Here is a 9,136-nt window from a genome sequence, read left to right on the forward strand (position 1 = left end):
TACAGACACTGGCCTAAAACAACTGTCTATCATACAGACACTGGCCTAAAACAACCGTCTATCATACAGGCACCGGCCTAAGACAACGAACTGGGGGCTATCTGCCACCTACCGAACTAAGCACTCCCTACCCTTCCGATCAGAAAAGAAAAGGGAGCAACATAGGGAACAGAGGAGAAACAACGGAAGCAGAGGTGATTACCATTATGGTAATACCCCGTTCCTGCTCCACGACAAAAAAGAAGACAGTGTCTTGCAGACTTCGAATGATAAGGAGGCCAAGAACCATGATGCGATGCACCACTCCGGTGCTGACTCCCAATCATCAGCCATCCTGTCTATGAGCCACAACGAAAAGGACAAACCGGCCACGTCAGCCGCCTCTCCTCCTCCACGGAAGCATCCTCCACCACCGCCTCAAATCCGGCAGCCTCTTTGGTCGTCTCTTCCCCTCCAGCATCGTCCTCCTCCTCCAAAACCTCAACAACGGACCCCATAGGTCCCAAACGATATCCTATGATCAAAAGAAAAAAAAAACGTCAGCCGAAATTTCGGCATTACGACGGCATGAAATGGATAAATCCAAAAAAACACAACCTGAAATAAAAAACAATGGCAATCCCGCCCAAAATCTAACCAAACAAAACCATTCACAAAAAACAAACAAAAACGACTCGCCCCTCTTTTCAAGCAAAAGACGGGTCAAAACCAAAAAAAAACGGCATTTCAAGACCCCTAGAGGGCCCGCCAACAACCCAAAATACATTCGGGACACAATGGGGTATTTTTCTACGGTTCAAAAAGGTAATTCATATGCTAATTTGAGCCCAAACCGGTCAAAATTCAAAAACGACCGCAAAAGGCAGGCGTAATTTTATCACGCCTCAAGGTGACCTAAATTACCAATGAGGTCCATTTCAAGGCAAACTGACTCAATTCAAGCCCAAACAGACGCTTATTTTGTCAGACGTAAGACCATCACAAAAGGCAAAAATCCAATTTTGCCTACAAATACCCAACGAAAGTCCATAAATGGCAAATACGGGGTTTCCCAACTACAATGCAACCTAGTGGGACCCACGACCCAAGCATATAAACTTGGCATTGCGAAGTGAGACGATGTCTCACCTTACTCGCGTTTTTCGAGCACAGGGAGCGGGAACGGGGATCAAAATGCAAACTAAAAGCACCCCTATACTCCTAAACAAGTATCTAACCTAATGCAAGCATCAATTTCACTCGAAATGGGTTCAATCAAAAACGCCCAATTCTTTTTTTTTTAGGGTAAAATCCGCCCTAATTCAATCAAGCTAAAGATCAACAAATTTGAATGGATTCAAGACGAAATACTTACCTTGAGATGACATTGTTGATGATGGCAAGAGTGGAAGCTAGTGAAGGTCCTTCAATGACGATTTTCGCGGGTTTTGTGTCGAAAATAATGAAGGCGGAATGATGAATGAGTTGCAGTGCAACCTCGCGTCTTTTTACAGAAAAAGGGAAGCCCCTTTGGTTCGCCAGGTGGCTCGCGCCTCAATCAGGCGTCCCTTGCCTTTTCAGCGAATTTTGGGCCTTAGCCCAATTTCCACATAACAAACTCCGAATTTTCATTTGACGATATTAAAAGTCGTCGTTTTCTCAAAAACAAAAACAAATAGTGAAAATTCAAATTCACTATTTTCGGAGGCTTTAAACGACGGCACATAAACCGTCACTCCAATCAAATAGTGAAAATTTAAACTCGTTATTTTCAAGCAAACGGCGATCAAAACCGCCAACTTCAAAAATAATAGTGAGATAAAATTCACTATTTTCCTTCAATTTCTGAAATAATTGCGAAGATTCAAAAACCGCTATTTCTTCAAATTTTAAGCGACGGCGATTAAAACCGTCATGCTCAAAATAATAGTTGGAAATTGAATTCCACTATTCTCATCAAATGTCAACGGCGGCACATAAACCGTCACTTCAATCAATAGTGAAGATTCCAAATTCACTATTCTCATCAAATGTCAACGGCGGCACATAAACCGTCACTTCAATCAATAGTGAAGATTCGAAATCCACTGTTTCCATCAAATGTCAACGGCGGCACATAAACCGTCACTTCAATTAACAGTGAAAATTCCAAATTCACTATTCCTTCAAATACCAGCAGGGGGCTTCCTCGCGGAACCCGCTCATTCCAAAAACAGTGATAATGAAAATCCAAATTCACTGTTTCCACGGCGGCATCACGAGTTCGCTACTTTTAAGACAAGCCCATTACACGCGGCTATTCCCTTGATCCATTAATCGATTACCATTTGCTGGCGAGCCTTTGTGCGCAACCTTCCAAGGGCAGATCCCGAAAATGCCTCGGGTACATTTCCTTGTCACAGCTGGCGAGCCTTTGTCCGCAACCTTCCAAGGGCAGATCCCGAAAATGCCTCGGGTACATTTCCTTGTCATGGTTGGCGAGCCTTTGCCCGCAACCTTCAAGGGCAGATCCCGAAGATACCTCGGGTACATTTCCTTGTCACAGCTGGCGAGCCTTTGTCCGCAACCGTCCAAGGGCAGATCCCGAAGATGCCTCGGGTACATTTCCTTGCCAATGGCTGGCGAGCCTTTATCCGCAAACATGCGAAGACATATCCGAAGATGCCTCGGGTATGACTTCTTCTTATGGCTGGCGAGCCTTTGTACGTAGTCTAACGGACATTAAACGAACCGCACGGACAGTCGACAGACTCTAAACTGTTCCCGACGACAGGTCCTTGGCTTGTACCCTCGAGTCGCCTTGACGTCGCCCTTCCCGACGGCAGGTCATTGGCCCGAATCCTTTCGAGCCGCGTCGACGTCGCTTGGGTCTTCAGGTTGTAATCTTTGATTGACCTGGGGGCTCTACTTTGACTTTCGCCCTGTCCAAGCCTAAGTCAAAGTGGGGGATCTGTAGATACCCAGTATCTACTGAGACTCCGACAAACACCCGATGATTATCGGACTACAACATGTTTTGGAATCGCGGCGTTTGATCGACAGTTTGTGTACAACTTTACGTCGGAAAACTTAAAACGATTTCGAAAATAAAACATTTCAAAACATTTCAAAAATACCTGGAGTGTTTAATACACGACGGCGGGGTCGCAATGACACTAACTAGAGTCAAAACCGACACCGGACCAAAAACCGACTCAAAAATTCAAATCCCGACTCCAACAACGAGTCAACCAGAGTCAACCACAAAAAACCAAACATTTCAAATCTTCTACCTTAAGTTTTCCCGGATTCATGTTGGTCAAGTACTATACATGTGACTACAAAACCTAGGGTAGAACAAATCATGATTGCGTTTGTTGTGAAAGTGACAACACAACTCGAAGAACCGCGACGTGGCTCGCGCCTCTTTGAGCAGCCCAGGTGGCCACGTCACTCAAAACTCACACAACCACTCATTTCCCTATAAATAACCCTCAAATGCCCCCATTTAAGAAAACACGCGAGTGTCCGCCCCCTCCTTTCTCCCTTAAAATTCTCGACTCGACTTCTTAAGTCATAACCCGACGCGTATTTACGACCTACCGATCGTAAACACGAGCCTTACACATTGTTTGGTACCGTCATTGATACGGTCGTTATGTACCAAAAATAAAATACCTAGATACTACTAACAGAAGTCAGCGGTAAGTAGGGTCGATCTCCACAGGGAGGTGGTTTACTATCTACTTGTCTATTCGGTCTGTCTACGGTCACAAGATGGGGGGTTTTGATTGTTTTGACTAGACTAAAGAGATTAAAGCAGGAGGGAAATGAATAAGAGAAAATAATGAAGAAATACAAGGGTAAATCAGATAAAAGAGAGAGATATGCTAGGAATCGGTCTACCATGGCAGCTACACTATCGGGTCAACTGAGTCGATTAAATTATTGATAAGAAGAGCGAGGTCGTCACCTTTCGGTCCTTAAACCTACGATTATATCCTTTCGGTCTCTAATCGCCCTAGGGTCTCCCTAACTTAGCTTTCGCCATAATTAGGTATCACCTATTGTAATTAAGCAAGCCTTCCCTTCCAATCTTTCGATCTAGGTCGGGGGTAACTAATTAATCGGTCTCCTGCATGCATTCATTCAACCTAATCACAATTATATTGCTTAATACAATTCTTGTCGCAAAACTAATCTAATCATGTCGATCCTAACATATTGCTACCACGGTTTCCCTAGGCCTAACATATTAAAGGAATTAGCTACGCATGGCTCGGGATACTACACTAGCAATGGCTAATCTAATAACATAAGACATGATAACTAAATAGAGAAATAATAAAAGCAATAAAGGAACAAGAATGAATTAAAAGGGAAATATTAGATTACTGAATTAATGATCCGGAAATAAGAGGAACAAAGTAACAGGGAAAAGCCGCGTCCGGAACAGAGTAAGAGGGAAAAAAGGAGAGATTATAACTGACGTCCTAGCTTCCTATTTATAAGAAAATAGGAATTATTTAACCTAATTGACGGAAATAAACTAAAAAAGCCCAAGCCCGCAGGATAAACCACTCGATCGAGTGGTTTAGAACCACTCGATCGAGCAATTCAGAGCTCAGACCGTTCGATCGACCAAAAGAAGCATTCGATCGACTAAACACTAATATGGAACTGTTCGATCGACCAACAAAAGTACTCGATCGACTGATTATTTAATCTAAAACCACTCGATCGACCAGTTAAGTACTCGATCGAGTGAAAACTAACTTCAGCAGCTACAAAATCTCGTTAGTTCAGCTATGACTTGTTCTTTTAGCCCCCGAAACAGCTTCACGCATCCCAAGACAGCTATATTTCCGCTCCAAATTTACTCTTCCTCCAAATGAATGCAAATCGGACGGTAAAAGGCTTGATTTCACTACTTTTTGGTCCGTACCTACAAATAAGACAAAATAACCCAAAGTAGCATATTCGGGGCATTTCGTAGCATAAAACTACGATAAAAGCATAGAAATACGTGCATGAAAAGGCCTAAAAAGACTATATAAAATGCACGTATCAAATCTCCCCAAACCAAACCTTTACTCGCCCTCGAGTAAACTAAATGCAAACTAATGGAATGGAAAAGATAACTCAGAGCTAGCTACAAATGCCCGCTTAAACCAATTTAATGCAAGCAACTAATACTTATAGCAAACAGTCAAATGCAAACGAGTTGTAAGATGTTTATAATAAAGCTGAACCGTCGACCTTGCAAGACCCTTAATAATGGACTCTCACGGGTCACTCTTCTCTCATGAAGCAAAGGGTGAACATATATATGTAAGAGAGAAAGAAAAAATAGTCGCTCACCTAGACTACGACCCACATAAACATGCATGCAACTAATATGATAGACAATTCTAGCTACCAAACATACATTCCAACCAAACGAGGTCCTGTCACAGCCGAGGGCTTACAAAAATATGGTAAAGTGAGGCAATGAGTAAGAAGAGGCAAAACATTTATGGGAATGTTGAGGTATAGGTGATCAAGCTAGTACCTAAACAAAACCATATGACAACATCCATTATCACTCAATTATAGAATTAAGCACATGCCCTTTATTTGGCATAAAACTCACCAAACCAAACTGAACTAACTCCTCAAAAGATATAGATAAAACATAGGAGCGAAACCGTCTCATCAAACAACATCATTTTTTTCTTTCCTTTCTTTTGATTTTTCTATTTTTTTGATTTTTTTATTTTTTTTTTCGGTTTCGAATTCCTTTTTTCATTTTTCACGTCTTTTTTCATCATCCTCCCTTCCTTCATAAATTACCAACTCCGAATCAACAGAATACGAGCCAAACTCGGCACAATGAAAATGTACCGCAAAAACATACACTAAACTAGCTTGACAAGGCAGGCTAAATTTGGAATGTAGTTAAGGGTCAACAGGCAAATTTGGCTAATGTGGAGTTAAATGGGTAAAAAGGAAAGAAAGGGCAATTGTAAGCACCTCCCTGCATGTGACACCAACCACTAACCTGAATGTATGAAGGCAAAAAGCAATTGAATTTCATATATGTGCAAATTAATGTACATGTTATGCAAGGAGTAACTACTCACAATCCTACATGAAACCGGTCACAAATGACACCAGTTTATACGGCTGTAATCCTTTAGAAATTATAAGTAGGTTGCCAAAATTTCAGGTCAAGTCTATTCGTTCAGCTAAATTCAACATTAACTCGTAGATATGCAAAAAGGACAAAGCTAAAAAGATAATAGTTCAATGCAAGGCTTAAACAAAAAGACAGTTTATAGTGCAATTTCATCATTGAAATCAACCTTCCGACTCAACCTATATGCTAAAATAAACGTGAAATTTTTGAATTTTTAACAATTTTTCTGATTTTTTGAGATTTTTGATTTTTATGAAAATAAACAACAATGCATACTGAAATTAAACGTGATAACAGATATGCAATAAAAACAAGATGCAGACACAGATATGGATGCATAACCTCCCCAAACAAAACTGTACAATGCCCCCATTGTACCAAAACATGGAAAGGAAATGCAAACCAAAAGAGAAAGAGAGTAAATACGGAAAGCTCACAAGATTGCGCGAATAAGGGACCTCCCCAAACCAGCCATGAACATGGGAGGTTGCTAAAGGCCCGGAATACCGTCACAGGAAGCTAATCCAAGTCAAAAACACTCGATGGCACTCGAACAGTGGTCGATCGAGTGGGTTGGGCGTCCAAAACTGCTCGATCGAAAGGAAATTAGGTCGATCGAGTAGTTCTCTCTTTGCAGGTGCTCGATCGAGTAGGGAAACAGCTCGATCGAGAGAATTTATCAGCAAAAGTGCTCGATCGAGTACAAAAAGTACTCGATCGAGTGATCCTCAGTGTGTTCCAGCAAAACGCAATAAAAATAGCCCGCAAAACTAACAAAACAAGCATACTGATATAGTCTATGGTATGAAAACCATTTATTACAACTGAAATGAAATAAAAATGCAAAATAAAAACTCCGGATTGCCTCCCGGGTAGCGCTAGCTTCAGTCAGGTCCCAGCTCGACCTTCTTTTTCTTCGAGCCTCTCTAATTAATCACAATCAATATAGCTCAAAGTGCGCAGCATTAAATCATAAATCTGCGCATGTGCTACACAAAAATGTAAGTAGCACTACAGTGGAATAAAAATATAGGAAATAAAATTGTTTAACTGTTTAAGCCTAACAAATTTCCTATGTGAGCTCCTAAATTTATCCACAAAATAAAGGAGCGCAGGAGCAATTGATAATAAATTAGGGCTCCGTTTTAGATTAACAAAATTGAAATGACAAGGACGGTGAAAATTCGTTAAATTAAACGTCCACATGGGAGGGGATATAGCATTAAAAGCACGAGTCAAACGAGGTAGCGTACTTTGAATATTAACAATAATAAAATTATCGCTAATTACCTCAGGTAGGTTGCTCTCAACGATGGAATCATAGACAAAAGAATGCAATACCTCATCTGTGCTAGGAGCAAATACCGACTTAGCTGTCCTTTTGTCACCCTTCTCAGTGGATTTCGTCCCGTAAATCGCGGCCTCAAGTGCATCCAACTCGGCTTTGAATAGGGGAGACTCACCGTAACCATTATCATCATCAAAATCGTCATCTAGAATGAAACCAAGTGACGATTCAAAGCTCCCACTGGCCAACTCACTCGATCGAGCAGAATTATTACTCGATCGAGTACTTTCCTCCTGCATTTCACTCGTTCGAGTAGAAATATCACTCGATCGAGAACTTTCTTCTGGAAATTCACTCGATCGACTAATATAAGTCACTCGATCGAGTGATTCTTCCTGTACAGCGCTGGAGTCTTCGTGTAAACTTTTGAAATATGATAGAAATTCGTCGTCCGAGTCATAAAAATCATCCTCAGCATTGGGCAACACGGTTTCTTCATGGGAAAAACCGCTCTCAGTAAAGTATACCTCTTCTGGTTGCCAACTACCTGACTCAGCTGCTAACTGAGCAATTTTAGACTCGAGCTTATCAAATCGCGCACAAGTGCGTCTATCATCTTCTTGCACTTGGGATGCAAGTGTCTCCAACAGAGATTTCAGCTCCGCAATCTCTTCTTCCTGTATATTAGGAGGATCTTGTTGCGGTGGCCATTGATAGGGTGGATGTGGCGGCACAACTACAACTGCTTGACTAGCTCGTCCCCAAAGCCTGAACTCGAGAACCTCGTCAGTTTCTGCCATGCAAAGGGCTGCATTGTGCTCAGCAGAACCACATCTCCCGCAGCAAATCACCTGCTGTGCCATATAAAGGGACATAGGTGATGGGTCAAAGGTACTCAAGTCTTCCCTTTGACGATCTTTTACCTAGAACTGTCTAGGTAGAACCTGTAAGGCCTATCAAAACAGCACTAAAGGAAAAGATTAGAACGACCTCAAGGGAAAAATCCCCTAAGGCTAAAAATAGACAGAATTAAACAAATAAATAAATAGATGCCTCCCCGGCAACGGCGCCAAAATTTGATACGGTCGTTATGTACCAAAAATAAAATACCTAGATACTACTAACAGAAGTCAGCGGTAAGTATGGTCGATCTCCACAGGGAGGCGGTTTACTATCTACTTGTCTATTCGGTCTATCTACGGTCACAAGATGGGGGGTTTTGATTGTTTTGACTAGACTAAAGAGATTAAAGCAAGAGGGAAATGAATAAGAGAAAATAATGAAGAAATACAAGGGTAAATTAGATAAAAGAGAGAGATATGCTAGGAATCGGTCTACCGTGGCAGCTACACTATCGGGTCAACTGAGTCGATTAAATTATTTATAAGAAGAGCGAGGTCATCACCTTTCGGTCCTTAAACCTACGATTATACCCTTTCGGTCTCTAATCGCCCTAGGGTCTCCCTAACTTAGCTTTCGCCCTAATTAGGTATCACCTATTGTAATTAAGCAAGCCTTCCCTTCCAATCTTTCGATCTAGGTCGGGCGTAACTAATTAATCGGTCTCCTGCATGCATTCATTCAACCTAATCACAATTATATTGCTTAATACAATTCTTGTCGCAAAACTAATCTAATCATGTCGATCCTAACATATTGCTACCACGGTTTCCCTAGGCCTAACATATTAAAGGAATTAGCTACGCATGGCT

Source organism: Silene latifolia, chromosome X, assembly GCF_048544455.1.
Source record: "Silene latifolia isolate original U9 population chromosome X, ASM4854445v1, whole genome shotgun sequence".
NCBI classification, from domain to species: domain Eukaryota; kingdom Viridiplantae; phylum Streptophyta; class Magnoliopsida; order Caryophyllales; family Caryophyllaceae; genus Silene; species Silene latifolia.